We start from the raw sequence: 19,505 nt of genomic DNA, 5'->3' as shown, positions 1-19,505 counted from the left end.
GTACGGTCCTCTCCCAGCTGTGCTTGTCTTCTCTTCTTCAAAGTCTGATGTTGGCTGTAAAGTTTATCAAGTATTTTCTCTAGCAGAGCTTTGAGAATCCTTTCTGTGGCATCAGGGTTCCCAGCAGATGAATTTCAGGGGATGGAAGGGGAGGGGGTCATTGTTATTTGGATTCCAAAAGTAAAATCGTAAGAAAAGTATTGTCCTAGAGAATACATTTTCAAAAGGACATCTAAGGGGCAAGTAGGTAATGAGAAAATCATTTTGATTTGCAACAAAAAGCCCTGTTGTGGCTATAGTGACTGCGTTTCGTATTGAATAATTCAAGGATATTAAAATGAGGTTCAAATAAGAGGAAAACCTAAATGCCAGGAAGAAAATGCTGACTGATGTCTTTAGCCTGACGTCATAGCTTCCCATAGAAAATTACGGACTTTTGTCTGATTTTTAACCAAGAAAAAGGTAGCTCGCTTTATATTGTAGATGTGTATCTGAAATGTGATTATACAATAGACTTTGATCAATTGAATCACCTTCTGCACACTTTAACACTTGATGACTCATCACATTTTCCTCTAATTATTCTTTTGAGTGCAATCAGAAGGTGAGTTCTTTGGAAATGTTTTTGTATGTTAGTATTCAGCCCAGGCAGATAGATAGGCTTCAATAAACATTTAACAATGTGCATTTCCGAGATGCTTTGTATTAATTTCTAAGTGATTGTCAATTAGCCAGGACTTTATTGCCCTCCATAATCCGCCCTGCCCCCCGCAGTGGCTGTTAATGACGTGTAATGCAATGTACTAGGGACAGCTATTTAAAGGTCTTCTGCTCAATTGAATTCAATAGTCTACTCCATCCTAGGACTCTGTGGATGTGGAAGTTTTGAATTTTCATAAATCAGGGGAAATGGTGGAAAAATACTGCGGGGGGTAAGACCATGAACGTGAGTTCGGTAGGGTACGCTCGGAAAGAAAAGCACATATTCCATCGTGCACGAGAACAGAAAAAAGTCATGGCCTGAAAAAGGAAATTGGGTGAAACAAAAGAAGATACTAATATTAAAAAAACGTGATCTTTAATCAACAAATGCAGATGTGTCCTTGGATCTTGCACCTTTGGACGTCTTGAGTATCTGTGATTACCCAGGACATCGTGGTACCATGTGGAGTTAGGGAGAATGAGGCCATGGAATAAACCCCAACCTGGGCTCCCCAACTCAAGCTGGGGTTTGGAGAGTCACTCTCTTGCCTGAAACCCAAGCTGCCACCCACCAGACAAATCATGGCTTGAATCAGAGAGCCCAGTGGGAGGGGGCTGGGGAGGCGGAGTGCCCATTTCAGTATCCATAAAAGGGCATTTTGGTGTCCTAGGTAGAACAGTCATGTGAGGAAGAGAGGGCGGGCTCTGGAGAAAAGTGCTTGGGTCCCCAGAGCTCTGACAGCCACTTCCCAGCTCTGGAACCTTAAGCAGGTCATTCGCCCCACCAAGCCTCAGTTTCTCCATCAGTAAAATGTGCTGGTACAGGACTTGTCTCACAGTGTTCTCTCAGATCGAGTGATGTGATCCATAAGAGCGTTTAGTGTAGCGCTAAGTGAAATAAGAAACACTAAAAAAAAAATTAGCCATCATTTCAAAGCATTTTCCCAAGTTATGCGTTGTTCCTGAGCTATTACCCTGTTTTTCCAATTCCTACTCTAAGACAGACCCCTCTCCCCCAATGCATAGCTATAGTTATTAATATGAACGGGATGTCCACAGAGATGTAGCTTCTTGTGCGCCAGTAGAACTGCTTCTGTTAAGGGCCATAACCCTCCATTTCCTTATGATTTGCCTCTGACTGTGGCCTTCTCTTCCCCAACTGAGGTGTAGTAATGAATTCACATAATTAACGTCTCTTGCTGTCACTGGCTTTTCCTATTGTTTATGGTTTTCTGTTGTCTAATGACTACATGTCTGGGACTCCTATTTTTAACAAACATTTAAAACCTGACAGATGACAGCTCTTGGGTTATAATTGTTCAATAAAAATAAGATTCTCGGGCTTCCCTGGTGGCGCAGTGGTTGAGAGTCCGCCTGCCAATGCAGGGGACATGGGTTCGTGCCCCGGTCCGGGAAGATCCCACATGCCTCGGAGCAGCTGGGCCCGTGAGTCATGGCCGCTGAGCCTGCGCGTCCGGAGCCTGTGCTCCGCAACGGGAGAGGCCACAGCAGTGAGAGGCCCGCGTACCACAAAAAAATAAAAATAAAAAAATAAGATTCTCAACAGGTAGCTGTTAAAACAGAAGGGAGACTGACTTCTTAGGGAAGGTCACCTGATAACAGCGGTTATTTTGACACAGCTGGAAAAACCGTATAAGAGGGAGGAACAGAAAATGCCCGGTCAACACCAGTGCTCTCAATCAAGGGAACTAAGAGCCGTAAATTCTGCAACCGACTGATGCAGCGGTGGCAATGCCAGGACTCTGCTTCAATCTGCCTTCACCCTGTTCTGAAGCTGGGTGACCTTCTTGGAAGTGGGTGAATTGACCCGGCTATTTCTGGCAACAGTTCCGGTTCTCAGGCTCTTTATTCTAACAGTGCCACTTCTAAAGTAAGAAGTATGTTGTCTGCCTGATACCAAGTCCTCAGGGCCAAACACATTCTTTCAATGATGGAGGGGAAAGTCTTTCATACATTGGACAACAAACTAAAATATAAAGAAGCAAATATAACTTTTTCCTAGCTATTCTTGGGCAACTCACCTGGCTTGAAGCTGATGCACCATCTTTTCCCAGAATGAGGAAGGACGGACACACACACACACACACACACAAATGCAAAACACACATTTGCATGCATATGTATATATATTTAAAAATTCTAGAACCTATATTTTTCTTACCTATTATTATATAATGTTGGAATTGGCTATAAAAAAGAAATGTTTATCTGTGAAGATATAAGAAATAAGTCTAAGGAAAACTGTAGACATTATTTGTCCCTTACCTACCATTATTTTCTTACTTGTTTTGTTGTATTTTTGTTAGTAGTATTAGAAAGTTTTCACTTTTAACTTCTTTCCAGTGGTGTGCCAACAATTCCTACATCTCTGCATCATGCCATACACTGAAACCCAAATCTCTTTTCTCAGCTGCTTGGTAGACTTCTCACCCTGCGTGTCCACGTCAAACTCAAGAACCTCCAACCACACATCTGACTCTGTTTCCTTGAACTTCCCCCACCCCAACCCCAACAAGACATGCTACTGGTCTTGCCTTCCTTTCTGTGATTTATGGCCTTCTCGCATCATCTTGACTCACTTAACGCATCTCCCCTTTTCCAGTTCTACTCACCTGTCCACCCTCCCTGTTCTTGTCAAGTACGTGCAATGGAACTCAAATCTGACTCGAGAATTCATTTACTTAAAACCTTCCATGACTCTCTTCGCCCTCCAGAATGAACTCCAAAATTCCTGGTAAGATCTATAAACTCCTTCCCGGTCTAGCCTTTTCCTGTTTATCGGGAGTCGTTTCCCACTGTAGTAGCCTTGGCAGGCGTACGCTCCAGCCATACAAATGTTCTTGCTGTCTTCGGAATCCAGCCTATTCTTTCTTGCCTCCCTGCCTTTGGAAAGTTCTCTCCTCTGCTTGGAATGCCCTTTTCATCTTGGCAAAAACTACAAAATCAACCAAGTTCCAGCTCACTTGATACTTTGTAGGAGATGCTCTTCCTAATTATCCAAGCCTGTTTTAGAATCTGTTCCCTTTTTGGGGGTCTCATGGTAAACCTTGCATAATTCAATTAGGGACTTGCGTTGGCTGCTTCCTCCATCAGGCTGTGAGCTCCTTGGGGGCCAGGATTGGTAACTGTGTGTTTCCATTACCCAAGATAGTACCTGGCTTCTAGTTGGACTGCAAAAAATGTTTCTGGACAGAAAAATATTAATTAACCCATAAAATTTGATCTCTTGAAAAACCCATTAGAAAGTTACTGGGTTTGCCTTCTAGGAGAGCGTGAACTTTCAGAAAAACACCCTTGGTTAAAAGTAGGTAGTTAACAGCTCATCGGAGCTAGGAAAAGATCTTAGCTGTTACCCTGTTCAACCAGCAGCCTTTTTCAAATTCAACATTTTGGTAAAGAGGTATAAAATTATTCCCCCAAACTTACTGGGAGCAGAGGGTATTAGAACCCATGCAGGTCCCTATACCTAGTTTGGGGGCCTTTTTTTCTGATGCTTCCATTGGAAGTGTCCAGAATAGGAATTATTTGCAATACTCGCCTGTCATAGATTTAACCTGCCATATAGATGTGGGTAATTCTACAGGTCAGACAAACTGCTAGTTTATATAAATAAATACTGAAACAAAGACTGTTGTACTTGAGCCCTAGGCAGTAAATCAGGTTGAAGGGGAGTAGCTAAAACTGTCAACGGCTCTGCTCATGAAGGATGTTGGAAGTCATAGGATAGGAGAAAAAGCAAGTAGTCAGACAGAGAAGTTAGGCTTGATGAGGTTCAGATTATCAGACCTTGGGGCTGCCTATTTAAATAATGTGAACCTTTTTGGCTTAAACTCTGTGGGTCCCTCAGGTCCCAGGGGATTTTATGTCCTTCCTCTGAGCAGGAAAGCTCCGGATGCCATTGGAAAGGCTGCTTTCTCAGCATCCCGAGAGCCACACCCAGGTCCTCTCTGAAGATAAGGAACAAGTGCAAAACAAAACAAAAATTCATCTTTGTCAAGCCTGAGAAAAGGAATTGAAATTAGAATTTGGGAGCATGGATTTATTAATTTAAAAGTTTAGGTGAGTATGTACTGAGTGCTAAGCATGGCCATCCTTGTTTTATAGGTGAGGAAGTGAGGCTTGAGAGGCAAATAATTGGCCTAGGGTCAGATCCAGTGACAGAAAACCTAAGACCCAGGTCTGTTGGCATCACAACGATTCTGCTCTGCTGCTTCTTCATTCAGTGTGGCAAAAAATACTTGGGGCTTTTTACCGTGGCTGAATTCATTTGCCTATGCCAGGAGAGGTGGAACCCAACCCAATCATGGAAAGGGTTCTAGAAAGCAAGGCAGAAGACTTGGTTCTAGTTCTGGCTGAGATTCACCATCTAGGAGCAAGTGTTTAGTGGGAATGCTGGTGAGATTTTGGGAGAAAATAAAGGATTTGTTGGGTGTAGGCAATGGTTATGTGCTTGACATATAACCATAGTACCTCTGAGGCCCCCTACATCACACATGACAGAACTCTTAGGGCCTGGAGCTGAGACTACCCGTGTCAACATGACTTGCTTGTTTGTTCCAGGAACCCTTCCCTCAGAAACGATAAGATTGTAAACCAATAATAACTGCACAGTTTGCCTCAGGAAATTCCTGCAGATCAGTTTATCCAGAGCAACAGGTAAACAGCCGGCTATTCAAACAACAGTTAGTTAGTCAAGACTTGCTTCAAGCCCGTTGCCCTGTTGTTTCCACTGATCCTATGATGCTACGAAATCTGCCCAATCTCAGTCAGCTCCACCTTGAAAGACCTGCTGTAAGTCACTTGAGACCAGATCCTAAAACCCTATAAATACCCATTTTGACTTTCTCTTCTGAGAAATTAAGACTTTGTCAAGATGGCATTCTCCCTTACTGCACCAAGTTCTGATAAATTTAGCTTTGCTGTTATCAACAAGTGGTCTGGTGACCTTTTGCGGACTTCCAGGCCCATTTTATTGATGTGGAAACTGAGGTTCAGAGAGACTGAGTAAATGCATTCAAGTCACACAGGCAGTAATGTTGACTAGTGGTAGGCCAGAATCTGGCAGAACCAGATTCAAATCTGGTTGTCTCCTCTCAAGACCAGGTTACCCCGAAAGCCTTCGCTTCTTAGCTGTAAGATGAGAGAATCGCGTTGGCTCATGAAGACTGAGATGCTCCCTTGCTTGCTTTCAACTTTGATAAAAACAAATTGAACTATTTTCAAAGCTAGAATAAATTTTCTCCTCTTCTGTCTTTTGTTGAAGTATTTTCTCCAATTTTCGTCTTATATGTTTTTGTCTACAGAAATAAAAATGCAAGCCTAGTAGAAAAGGACCCTATCACATTTCTTTTTATTGTGGTAAAAAACAAATACCGTAAAATTCACCATTTTAACCATTTGAAAGCTCACAATTCAGTGGCATTTAGTACATGTAAAAAGGGGCAATCATGATTCCTCTCCAATTCCAGAACATTTTCATCACCCAAAGGGAATGGTGCACCCAACATCCTCCATGACCCCCTACCCCGGCCTCTGGTGACCATTTATCCACATGCTGTCTTTATAGACTGGCCTATTCTGGACATTTCATGTAAATGGAATAATGTAACATATGGCTTTTGTGTCTGATTCGCACTTAGCATAAAGCTTTCAAGATCCCATCGGATTTTGTCTTTTGTAATATTCATGGTATATCTTTGACACTGAATGGTAGCAAAGGAACAAGCCAAACACATGAATTATTGTGATTGAGAGGTTTTCTCCTACAGGGAGAGGCAAAGAAGTGGTCCTCAAGGGCAACAATGGGAAGGGAAACCGTTCACACCCCTTGGCCACTTGACCTAAGGATCGCTCTCCATCACTGTCCCCGGGGCCTGGGCTGAGTCTGATGGTGAGACTACACGCAGGAAGGGCAAGGAGCCCATCATCGGACTTGGCCGTGATTTTGTTGACCTGCCTGGTCTTTTCCTTGCATAGTCCTTGTATGGACATGAGGACAGTGCAGCAAGCTATTGGAAGATGCCTAGTAACAGGGTGAGGTTTCAGCTGGGCTCCAGCTTGCCCTTAGGGCAGTTTATGTTCAATTTCACCAGACTAACTGGAAAGAGGCTGCAGGACACTTTTTCTGTCCATGCCTAGCAGGAACCATTGCTCTCGATTTCTTACACAAAGAGAAATCAGTCTTTTTGATGTGATTGTGGAGTTCAGGTACTCCTTCTTCGGGTGTGCCAAGGGGCTGGTGTTGGTGAGTCAGTCTCTTTGAGATGCTTAGATCGAGAAGGATGCTCTTGATGAACCGTTCGGATAAGTGCATAGAAGGAAGTTTCTACTGCAGCACACGCAGAATCCTCTCCTATCAGACGCCTAAAAATGTCAAAGAAAGGAAATGGTGTTCCTAATACTGACAAATCTAAATCATGATTTGATGCCAGAGGCTAATATAAGTCTTTTCTCCCATGACAGCTCCACACTTAGAAAAGTTACTCCATCATTTCCTATTCCAGTTAATGTCAAATTGAAAATTGTTGCTTGATAAATTATTAGCAGGAAATTTTATGTTTTTTCCTTAGAGGATTTTTTTTTTGTTTTTCCTATTTATTTTTTTAAAAATCCAGAATGGATCAAAAAGAACAGTCATCAGGGATACAGGTGCCAGACACAGGCCAAAGGGTAGCTAGGAAAGTATGCCTTCAGAAAGTTTGGGAGACTTGTGTTTTAGAAGCTGGACCTCACATAAATAGCTAGCTTAGTTTTCCATTGATTTAGCTTCCCCTGCCCTTCCTCCCAACATGGCACAGCTGGCTTGCCTTGCAAGGCCTCAGCTGAAGAACTCCATATACACACAGGCTGGTACAGCAGTACTTAGGTAACTAGAAGGATCTCATCCCCCTATGGTCTCATTCCAGACCTGTCTTCAGTGTGTGAGATGGTTTCACCCCTTTGAAAATACAGCCACTTCAGCACAAAACAACGTTAAATCTTTAGAATGATCAGTAAATCATCTTTCCCCCCATTTTACATGCAGCTGAAAAGGAATGACAGGCTAGGGACAGAATACTGTGAACTTTGTACTGTTGGGAATTACCACTTGTTAAATGATCATTAGCTAATGGTCACGAAATTTACATATTCAGGAAATTATATAGAGAGTACTGCAAAAACACAGTAGAAGACTGAAGTTTTGCCCATTTCAGCTCAGGAGATCCCTTCACTCCCAAGCATCATAATATGTTGTCCTTTCGACTCCAAAGTTTACTGCCTTCCCGCTCAGATGCCATCTTTTTGTATGCCATTTCGAAGAGCTTCAGTGATGCTTGCTGAAGGGAAGATGCTGCCTGCCTTATGTTTTCTCCTGTTTCACTGTCTTTTCGAGCGGGGAGCGCCCTCATTTTGGAAATCTCTTCTTTTAGCTTGTGGCACTCGTCAGCAGGCAATTGGTCCTTGAATTCTTCCACCTTGGTTTCTGTGTCATGAATGATTCCTTCAGCCATATTAACTGCTTCAACTCGTTCCTTCTTTCGCCGGTCTTCCTCAACATACTTCTCTGCATTTTTAACCATATTTTCAATATCATCTTTGCTTAACCCACCGGAAGACTGGATCGCACTCTGCTGCTCGCGTCCTGTACCCTTATCTTTGGCAGAAACATGTACAATCCCATTGGCATCAATGTCAAATGTAACTTCAATCGGAGGGACTCCACGAGGGGCTGGGGGAATCCCAATCAAAGTAAACTGTCCAAGAAGTTTGTTGTCTCCAGCCATCTCTCTCTCACCCTGACAAACTTTAATCTCCACTTGCGTCTGTCCATCAGCAGCTGTAGAAAACACCTGGCTCTTCTTGGTTGGAATAGTGGTGTTCCTGTTAATAAGCTTGGTGAAGACACCTCCCAGAGTCTCAATACCCAGAGACAGGGGAGTGACATCCAAGGGTAGCACATCTGTGACATCACCAGCCAGCACACCTCCCTGAATGGCAGCTCCAATGGCCGCAGCCTCATCAGGATTGACAGCTTTACTTGGGGCTTGGCCAAAGAGAGCCTGCACAGTCTGCTGAACCTTGGGCATCCTAGTCATGCCACCAACCAGAATCACTTCTCCTATGTCACTTTTGCTGGCTTCTGCATCTTGCGTGGCTTTTTGGCCTGGAGCTGTGGTCCTTCTGATTAGATCAGTAACAATCCCCTCAAACTGAGCCCGGGTCAGCTTCATATTCAAATGCTCGGGTCCAGAAGCATCCATCGTAAGGTATGGCAAATTGATGTCAGTCTGCACAGACGAAGAGAGTTCACACTTGGCCTTCTCAGCGGCTTCCTGAACCCTTTGAAGCGCCATGTTGTCTTTGGTCAAATCAACCCCTGTCTCTCTTTTGAACTCCTTCACAATGTGACACAGCAAGGCCTGGTCAAAGTCTTCACCACCTAAAAAAGTGTCTCCATTGGTGGATTTCACCTCAAATACTCCTTTGTGAATTTCCAGTATGGAAATATCAAAAGTTCCACCACCTAAATCATATACGGCAATGATTTTGTCTTCTGATTTGTCTAGACCATAGGCCAGAGCGGCCGCTGTGGGTTCATTAATTACCCGAAGCACATTTAGTCCAGATATCTGGCCAGCATCCTTAGTGGCCTGTCTCTGAGAGTCACTGAAATACGCTGGGATGGTAATCACAGCATTTTTTGCTGTGTGCCCCAAGTAATTTTCTGCAGTCTCTTTCATCTTCATCAACACAAATGCTCCAATCTGACTTGGGGAATAGAGTTTTCCATGAGCTTCAACCCAGGCATCGCCATTAGAGGCGCAGACAATTTTAAAAGGAACATTTTTAATGTCTTTTTGAACTTCTGGGTCATCATATCGCTGGCCAATGAGACGCTTGGTAGCATAGAATGTGTTGTTTGGGTTGGTGACAGCCTGTCGCTTGGCCGGCACGCCAACAAGTCGCTCACCATCTGCTGTAACGGCTACAACTGAAGGGGTGGTTCTGGCACCTTCAGCATTCTCTAGCACCTTTGCTTGTTTACCTTCCGTAACTGCCACACAGGAGTTGGTGGTACCCAAATCAATACCAACAACTGCTCCCTTGATTGCTTCTGACGCATAGTCCCGCCTTGAAACAATTCTAAAAGCTTCATGACTAAAGCCATTCCAGCCATCCTGGTGGCGGGCGGCTGGGGGGCCCCGGGAGGCTGCGGCGCCGACAAGACGGGCTACTGCGGCTCGGCTGGCGCTTATCATGGCTGGTTAACGGTGGAAATACGAGGCAGCAAACACGCACTCGGACCATCGAGAATTGCGCGGCGCGGTGATGCTAGCGCTTCTGGAAACCTCCAACTACGTGAGGTGGGGGGCGGGGTTTGATCGCTGCGGCCTGGAAGCCCGCTCTTCCGCTGAGGCGCCACCGCGCTGCCTGATAAGAAAATACCTGAACGCTGCTTCCGGAGTCAGGGCCTATGGCTAATACGCTTCGGGGCATGATGGTAGGGAAAAGCGTGTCCTCCCGTGCCAGCTGCGGCAGGTCTGGGCTCCGTGACAGACCAGGAGGCTAAAAGCGGTATATCGAGAATTTCTTTTTCTTTCTTTGCCCCGTCTGAGTTATGTGTGATATGGGATGTAAAAATAGAAAAAGAAAAGCCAAAAAATGTCATTATGTTTCCTCTTTTCAACCTTTATGGTAAAGACAGAGGGTCACAGTGAGTTCAAAAATATTTATCTTGGGCTTCCCTGGTGTCGCAGTGGTTGAGAGTCCGCCTGCCGATGCAGGGGACACGGGTTCGTGCCCCGGTCCGGGAGAATCCCACGTGCCGCGGAGCGGCTGGGCCCGTGAGCCATGGCCGCTGAGCCTGTGCGTCCAGAGCCTGTGCTCTGTGCCGGGAGAGGCCACAGCAGTGAGAGGCCCGCGTACCGCAAAAAAAAAAAAAAAAAAAATTCTTATAAATATTGCATAGAACATCATAAGTTGAGATAAATGTCACAGAAGCCATTGAAACATATGACCACAGTCAATTTATGAGCAACTTAAAATATAGAAGCTTTCCAGGGTAGTAAGATTGCTGTGAAATTATAAAACATTAGCTTTCTTTTCAAATATGGCAAGCATCTAGGCAGGAATTCTGAACTCGGGGTCAGTAGATCCCTTGGAAATGATTGTGACACTTATCATGTATGTGCATCTTTCTGGGGTGAAGATCATAACCTTTTTCCCTTTTCTTTTTTTCTTTTGTAACTTTAAGGGGTTGGGGACCTAAGGATAAGAAGATTCTTTGCTCTAAGAGGTGGTTGGACTACAGTGATTTTAAAGTGATTCCAATCCTGAGATTCTTTGAAATCAGCCTTGAATTAATCAAGGATATTTTCATAGCTGATATGTTGCCACTCACAAGCAGTGGGTTGGCTGTATAACATATTGGCTCTTGTTGATTGTTTGCAAATAAGTTGCCCACCAATCACTATCGAGCCTTTGGACATTCTTTTATTTTTCTTAAATATGCATTTATTTATTTATTTGGCTATGCTGGGTCTTAGTTTCGCCATGCATGTGGGATCTAGTTCCCTGACTGGGGATCAAACCCAAGCCCCCAGCATTGGGAGTGCGGAGTCTTAACCGCTGGACCACCAGGGAAGTCCCCAAGCCTTCGGCCATTCTTAATGTCCGCTAACAGGATGTAGCCTATTATATCAAATCTCCCTGTAATTGTCACTGTTTAAATAACTGTGTTTATTCCTCATTGGACAAGTATCTATTGAATAATATTATTTGAAAATTAATTGATTTAACATATTTGGTAGGTTTAAATATGTTTCATTGCCTTCCCTAAAGAGTAGATGACATTCTATGAAGGAATATTTCATAATACGGGTCCACAATTTCTCACTCTCAATTCCCAAATCTAGAAAGCTCTGAAGATAGAGTTTTTTTTCCATAACTCACTTGAGAGTAAATGCGACCTGAATTGAACTCATTTGGCAGTAAGATCTGACCTGAACTGGCGTGAGGCTTTTTATAGTCATTATTTATCTACTCAGTATGAACAATCATACATTTCGCTGCAGAGACATTAATGTTTGATTATGGAATGCTGACCTGGGACCCTGCTTAAGATGTTCTGTAATATGTAATCTATGTACCATATTATCTTCCTAGAATCCCCTAAATCCTGAATTCTAAAATATAACTGCCCCCCAGGCTCTCAGGTAAGAGTTTGTGGACCTAGACCATATATTTTTGCCTGAGAAGCTTTTGTAATTCTGTGTGTATGTGTCTATGCGGTCACGTTTAAAAGAAGAACAAAGCACCTTTCTCATCTCTCCAAACCGGACTGACACACAATAAATTATTTCTGACCTTTGAGAAATGAACTTTGAAAAGCACTCATACACAGTTACACCAGCAGGCAGAGCACGGGCTCTGCCCTGCAAGGCGCTGCCTATCAGGGCGTGAACCAAACATGAAATGCTGCACACGGATCAGAGAGCCAACCATGAAGGCCCATGGCCTTCCCATGGCACACGCCAGCCCCCATATGGTCCTTCTGCCCCCGTGTCCCCCATGACGAAGCCCCCTCCATCCAACTACCAGCCCCCACCAAGCATGCAGAATCACATTCCTCACGTATCCAGCCCTGCTCCCCTGCTCCGGCCAATGGAGAACCGCACCTCTCCTAACAAGTCTCCATTCCTGCACTCTGGGATGAAGATGCAGAAGCCAGGTCCACCAGTACCTGCCTCACGCATAGCACCTGCCCCTGTGCAGCCCCCTATGATTCGGCGGGACATCACCTTCCCACCTGGCTCTGTTGAAGCCACACAGCCTGTGTTGAAGCAGAGGAGGCGGCTCACGACGAAAGACATCGGAACCCTGGAGGCGTGGCGGGTAATGATGTCCCTCAAGTCCGGGCTGCTGGCAGAGAGCACGTGGGCATTAGACACCATTAACATCCTGCTGTATGATAACAACAGCATCATGACTTTCAACCTCAGTCAGCTCCCAGGGTTGGTAGAGCTCCTTGTGGAATATTTCCCACGTTGCCTGATTGAGATCTTTGGCATTTTAAAGGAGTATGAGGTGGGTGACCCAGGACAGAGAACACTACTGGACCCTGGGAGATTCAGCAAAGCGTCTAGTCCAGCTCCTGTGCAGGGGGAGAAGGAGGAAGACCTTCTAGGTCCTAAACTAGAGGAGGAAGAAGAGGAGGACGTAATTGAAAATGATGAGGAGATGGCCTTTGCGGGCAAGGACAAAGCCGCCTCAGAGAATCGTGAGGAGAAGCTGATTAGTGAGTTTGACAGGCTTCCAGTAAAGCTCGTGCAAAAGCCGTCTGTGGTGGGCTGCTCAGATAAGCTTGGGCGCGTGCAGGAGTTTGACAGTGGCTTGCTGCACTGGCGGATTGGTGGGGGGTCACCACCGAGCATATCCAGACCCGCTTTGAGAGCAAAACAGAGCTGCTGCCTTCCCGGCCTCATGTACCCTGCCCACCAGTCACTCGGAAGTATGTCACAGCAGTAGAGGGTACCCCAGGGACAACAGAGCAGGAGGGCCCCCCGACTGATGGCCCTCCAGAAAAACGGATCACAGCCACTATGGATGACATGTTGTCCACCCGGTCTAGCACATTGACCGAGGAGGGAGCTAAGAGTGTAGAGGCCACCAAGGAAAGCAGCAAGTTTCCATTTGGCATCAGCCCAGCACAGAGCCATCGGAACATCAAGATCTTAGAGGATGAACCCCACAGTAAAGATGACACCCCACTGTGTACCCTTCTGGGCTGGCAGGATTCCCTAGCCAAACGCTGCATCTGTATCTCCAATACCATCCGAAGTCTGTCATTTGTGCCAGGCAACGACTTTGAGATGTCCAAGCACCCGGGGCTGCTGCTGATCCTGGGCAAGCTGATCTTTCTGCACCACAAGCACCCGGAACGGAAGCAGGCGCCACTGACTTACGAGAAGGAGGGGAAGCAGGCCCAAGGGGTGAGCTGCAACAAAGTGGAGTGGTGGTGGGACTGCTTGGAGATGCTTTGGGAAAACACCTTGGTCACGTTTGCCAACAGGTCGGGGCAGCTGGACCTCTCCCCATACCCCGAGGGCATTTGCCTGCCTGTCCTGGATGGACTCCTACACTGGGCAGTCTGCCCTTCAGCTGAAGCCCAGGACCCCTTCTCCACCCTGGGCCCCAACGCCGTCCTCTCCCCATAGAGATTGGTCTTGGAAACCCTCAGCAAACTCAGCATCCAGGACAGCAATGTGGACCTGATCCTGGCCACAGCCCCCTTCAGCCGCCTGGAGAAGTTGTACAGCACCATGGTGCGCTTCCTCAGTGACCCAGAGAACCCGGTGTGCCGGGAGATGGCTGTGGTACTGCTAGCCAACCTGGCACAGGGTGACAGCCTGGCAGCCTGTGCCACTGCAGTGCAGAAAGGCAGCATCGGCAACCTCCTGGGCTTCCTGGAGGACAGCCTTGCTGCCACACGGTTCCAGCAGAGCCAGGCCAGCCTGCTCCACACGCAGAGCCCGCCCTTTGAGCCAGCTAGTGTGGACGTGATGCGGCAGGCTGCCCGTGCGCTGCTGGCCCTGGCCAAGGTGGACGAGAAACACTCGGAGTTCACGCTGTATGAGTCACGGCTGTTGGACATCTCGGTATCACCGTCGATGAACTCACTGGTTTCACAAGTCATTTGCGATGTTCTGTTTTTGACTGGTCAGTCATGACAGCCGTGGGACGCCTCCCTCCCTGTGTGCGCGTGCGCACGCGTGGAGAACTTAGAAACTGTTGCCCTTTACTGATGCAAAACCACCTCAGAATCCAGTTTACCCTGTGCTGTCCAGCTTCTCCCTTGGAAAAAAAGTCTCTCCTAGTTCTCTTTCCTCCTCCTTCTCGCCCCTTCTTCCTCCCGATCTTTCTATTCCCTGTCCTCACTTTACTCCCCTCAGGACCCTGCCCTATTTGAAAAGACAAAGCTCTGCCTACATAGAAGACTTCTTTTATTTTAACCAAAGTTACTGTCGTTTACAGTGAGTTTGGGGGGAAAAAAATACAAATGAAAATGGCTTTCCCAGTCCTGGCATCAAGGGGATGCCACATTTCATAATGTTTTTTTGTTTGTTTGTTTTGTTTTTTTGCGGTACGCGGGCCTCTCACTGCTGTGGCCTCTCCCGTTGCGGAGCCGAGGCTCCGGACGCGCAGGCTCAGCGGCCATGGCTCATGGGCCCAGCCGCTCCACGGCATGTGGGATCTTCCTGGACTGGGGCACGAACCCGTGTGCCCTGCATCGGCAGGCGGACTCTCAACCACTGCCCCACCAGGGAAGCCCCATAATGTTTTTAATGGTTAAAAAAACCAAACCAAAAAAACCCCTGAAGGACAAAAATGGTGACTGCTGAACTGTGTATGGTTTATTGTTGTACATTCACAATCTTGCAGGAACTGAGAAGTTCGCAGTTGTGGACAAACCCTGTTCACTGGAGGGGCGTGTGCAGTAGAGTGTAGACCGTTTCATGTACTGTACTGTACACCTGATACTGTGAACATACTGTAATAATGATGTCTCACATGGAAACAAGAGAAAACGCTGGGTCAGCAGCAAGCTGTAGTTTTAAACAATGTTTTTAGTTACATGTTGAGGGGGCAAAAAAAAGAAAAGGCTTTTCCCCCAAAGTATCATGTGTGAACCTACAACACCCTGACCTCTTTGTCTCCTCCTTGATTGTATGAATAACCCTGAGATGACCCCTTAGAACTGGTTTTAAGCTTTAGCTGCAGCGCTTGCGCTGCCACGTGTGTATATATATGATGTTGTACACTGCACATACCCTTGGATCCCCACAGTTTGGTCCCCCTCCCAGCTACCCCTTTATAGTATGACGAGTTAACAAGTTGGTGACCTGCACAAAGTGAGACACAGCTATTTAATCTCTTGCCAGACATCTCTAAGTTAGTGAAACAGAATCTGATTCTCTTAGCTATGTTAACTGTTGGGGGGGGTCTAGGGAGAAAACTTGGGGGTGGGGAAAGGGACTTTTTCCCTTGTAAAGTCCAGTAAGAAAAATGGCTACAAATCTTCCAGTTACAAAAGAGAGAACCCCATTGAAAATAGAATACAATAAGTGACAAATAAATCAAGTATTTTACACATTGATAACTGAACCTGGAGCCTAGAACATGTAGTTCTGACTTAACAATTTTAGAGAAATGCCTATTTTTAAAGAATAATGATGTACATTTTCATACAGTGTATGCTCATTGAATATATGTTGCTAAAATACATTCCAGCAATCTAGGTGCCATTTCTAGAAATAAATCCATTTCTTAGAAATTTTTGGGAAAGAATCTCATTGTTTCCTGTGACACTAGCAAAGAATGCCCCATATACGTTGCAATTTGAGGCTTAGCACCTTTCTTAGAGAAACTATTATTTATGTCTGCTAGTGAAAATCTGAATTTCAAAGGAAATAGAGGGTTACATCACATCTTCTTGCAGTGCACTGCTCTAGTGAGGCCTGTTATCACCCTGTGCTTGGATTGTTGCAGAAGCCAGAGAACTTGGTTTTCTGGCTCCAGTGGAATTCAGCCAATGAAAATTTAGAGTTCATACCTTGTGCCAGGCAGTGTGTTGGAGCTTCCAGTCTTGTGGGGAACAGACAAGCAGTTTGGTGACAGGAGTAAGAGATGGACTTAGGAGTCAGGCATGTAGACTTGATCCAGACTGCTTACCTGTTGTCTTGAACAAATCACCTGAGCTCATATGCCTTACCTCCAAGGGGGCAGAACCTTCTGTCATTGGCCAGGCTGTCAGCATTATGCACTCAGAAACCTGGGTCGGCTTCTCTGGGCTGCATTTCTCTGGGTCGGCTCCTGGGGTTGATATATGAGAACCAGAAAGCCAGTTTAATAATGAACTCATATTTATTATATGAGATTATATAAATATTAGTCTTTTGATTTATAAAATATGATTATTGAATTTACTTAACTCAATTATTTGGAAGATTAAGATGTGATATCCACCTGTCATGCCTCTGATGCCAGGTTAATCTTTCTAAAACACTGCTTTTCTCATAACACTCTTGATCGTCAATCTCCAGGCTTCCGGGAAGGTTAGAGTTCAACACTTTTGCATTAACCTTCTGATCTGTTCCCGAACTACTTGTCCAGTTTCATCTTCTAATTACTCCATCAACATGAACCGTCTGTAACTGGCTACTCATTGTCTAAAAATTCATCTCAACTACCTATATCCCTATGCTTTTGTTCATGCGGTTTTCTTCCCCCAGCAACTTCTCATGGAATGGCCTTTCACACAGGTTTATCGCCTTATCCAAGATCTACTACATCACCAAGCCTCTAGATTATGCCACCCTATCGATCCACTCCTATCCATCCATGTCCTCTGAACTCTAGAGCTGAAGTGTCAGGACAGTAGCCACCAGTCATATGTGTCTGTTGAACACTTGAAATGTGGTCTCAATTGAGATGGCTGTAAGTGTAAGATGTACATCAGATTTCAAAGATTTAGTATAAAAAAAGCATCTCCTTCATAGAGTTTTACACCAATTCTATGTTGAAATGATAACACTAGCTTCACCTGTTTTTTACTTTAAAAGAACGTAGCTACTAGAACATGTAAAATTAAATATACAGCTTGCATTGTATTTCTATTAGAGCCGGTCTAGAGCCCTTACTTTTGGCCACGTGTCTGGCATGCAGCCACACCTGTCTCATTCTTTGTCACTTTTCACTTGTGGATGTCTGATCTCCCCAGCCAGAGTGTGGGTGCCTTGGGGACAGGCCCAGTGTTTTCAGCTGGTTGTATCCCATACAGCACACTCATTCAGGACACAGTACCCTCGATCTTTCAGGAACAGGTAAACATATGAATCACAACTCAAAAACTAATCACAGAAAGCCTCCAAATAGTTAAGCTCCCCAGGTGTCTTCTGAGCATCTCTAATGTATTTATCTGTATAGGTATATTAACACTCAAAAGGTTTGAAGAGACTTGTAAACATTTGCCGCTTGAAGAGGGAGTTCTATGGGTTGCCTGTTTTGAGTAAATTTTATATTGTCCTGTGCTTGCAAGAATGCTTTTTGCAGTACTGTAAGGACTTACAATTTTCATGTTACCTTTGTCACTTGGTACCATATTTTTTCAGATCCTCGGAATTTTGTGACTCGGAGATGTTTAAAAACATTAGCAACACAGTTACAGGAAGGATGGCATGTTGATGCCACCAGGCCTGGTGCCACGCTGAACACTGCACAGTGCCGTATTTCATTCCAGTCTCCAGCTAGGAAAAATCCCTGTAACTGGGATGTAATGGGACCCCCATTTGAACAACAGAAAGAAAGGATTTGAAATGAAATGAAATGAAAGTTGTTTAAAAGAGGAAATGGATTTAGCACATAGAAAGCTGAGGGGGAGGGCACTGTTTTTCATATGTATCACTGGAAGGATTTTAATACAGAAAATAGTGGCTCAGTCATTAGTTTTCAGATTCCATTGAGATTAATCATGAGTCAAAACAGTAAGAGGGATTTGGGTTAGCTACAAAGGAAACATTTGCTGATAAGACTGGTAATTAAATGATGGGTCAGGTCTTTACATCTCAGATTATGTCTCGTCAGTCTTGGTGGTCTGTACTGATCTAGTTATACCGTTGCTTGAGTATAGTGGTGTTTTTGTTTTTGTCCATTTCCTTTATTTATTTTTTAAATTTAATTTAATTTTTATTTTATATTGGAGTAGAGTTGATTTACAATGCTGTGTTAGTTTCAGGTGTACAGCAAAGTGATTCAGTCATACATGTATATACAAACCATTCTTTTTCAGATTCTTTTCTCATATAGGTTATTACAGAATATTGAGTAGAGTTCCCTGTGTTATACAGTAGGTCCTTGTTGATTATCTGTTTTATATAGAGTAGGGGTGTTGTTTACCAGACATATCTAGGTCCTTCCCATGCCGAAAATTCTGGAGTTTTTCTGGGTGACTCAGTTTTATTAAGATATGCCTATTTTAAGGGAAAAAAACCCACACATCATTTCAGGACTGATCACTGAATCATTTAAACACAAGGAATTCTTTAAAAAGAGCATCTTACTAAACTGTTAACTTTAATGGCTTCAGAAAAAACTCACTGCAGAAAATGTCATTGGAACATCTATTAATGTTTACTCTTTAAAAGCATTTTTAACTAGGACCTCAAGATCACAGGTGAGTTTCTTTAGTTAACATAATAGATATTTTCAGTCAGTGAAGTTCCTGTAGATTTGCCTCTGTTCATTAAGTTGGGAACAAAGAAACCCAATGCCCTGCAAGCCACAAAAGAGAGGTAAGCAAAAATACGAACTGCCATTGCTCTCAGCACTTTTCATCTCTGAATTGCTATTCCAGGAAAAGGAGAACAATCTAGAGAGTTGCTTTTAGTGTTTACAACTCAATGCAAAATCGTAGAGTTGAGTTACCTTCCAAATTGACTTACTTTTCTCAAAGTGGCCGCGGGTTCAGAATCATTAAACAACCACTTTTGCTTAGCACAGAGCAAACAGGTTTTTTAATCTGATGTTTGGGAAGGAGACCATTTTATTCAGTTGTGGTTTTTGTGGAATTTTTTGTGTGTATGGAATTTTAAGTATAATAAGTGAAGGACTGTTTCTTGGGATGCATGGGGTATTTTATATATATATATATATATATATATATATATATATATTTGCTATTCTTAGTTGTTCTTTTCACTTTAAAAAAAAACAGGGATTTTGTGGGTGGAGTTGCAAGGAAAGGG

General features: G+C 44.4%; 2 pseudogenes; one reads left to right on the top strand and one right to left on the bottom strand.

Annotated features, from left to right (window-relative positions):
• Window positions 1-7,750: 7,750 nt before the first annotated feature.
• On the bottom strand, window positions 7,751-9,981 carry LOC111172292 (stress-70 protein, mitochondrial pseudogene; annotated as a pseudogene).
• Window positions 9,982-10,032: 51 nt separating this feature from the next.
• On the top strand, window positions 10,033-18,033 carry LOC149747322 (AT-rich interactive domain-containing protein 1A pseudogene; annotated as a pseudogene).
• The last annotated feature ends 1,472 nt before the right edge of the window (window positions 18,034-19,505 follow it).

The sequence above is a fragment of the Delphinapterus leucas genome, chromosome 16 (assembly GCF_059928025.1).
Source record: "Delphinapterus leucas isolate spDelLeu-1000000601 "Yukka" chromosome 16, BTC_Dleu_Yukka2, whole genome shotgun sequence".
Lineage (NCBI taxonomy): Eukaryota > Metazoa > Chordata > Mammalia > Artiodactyla > Monodontidae > Delphinapterus > Delphinapterus leucas.
This window is presented reverse-complemented; position numbering and strand designations above follow the sequence as displayed.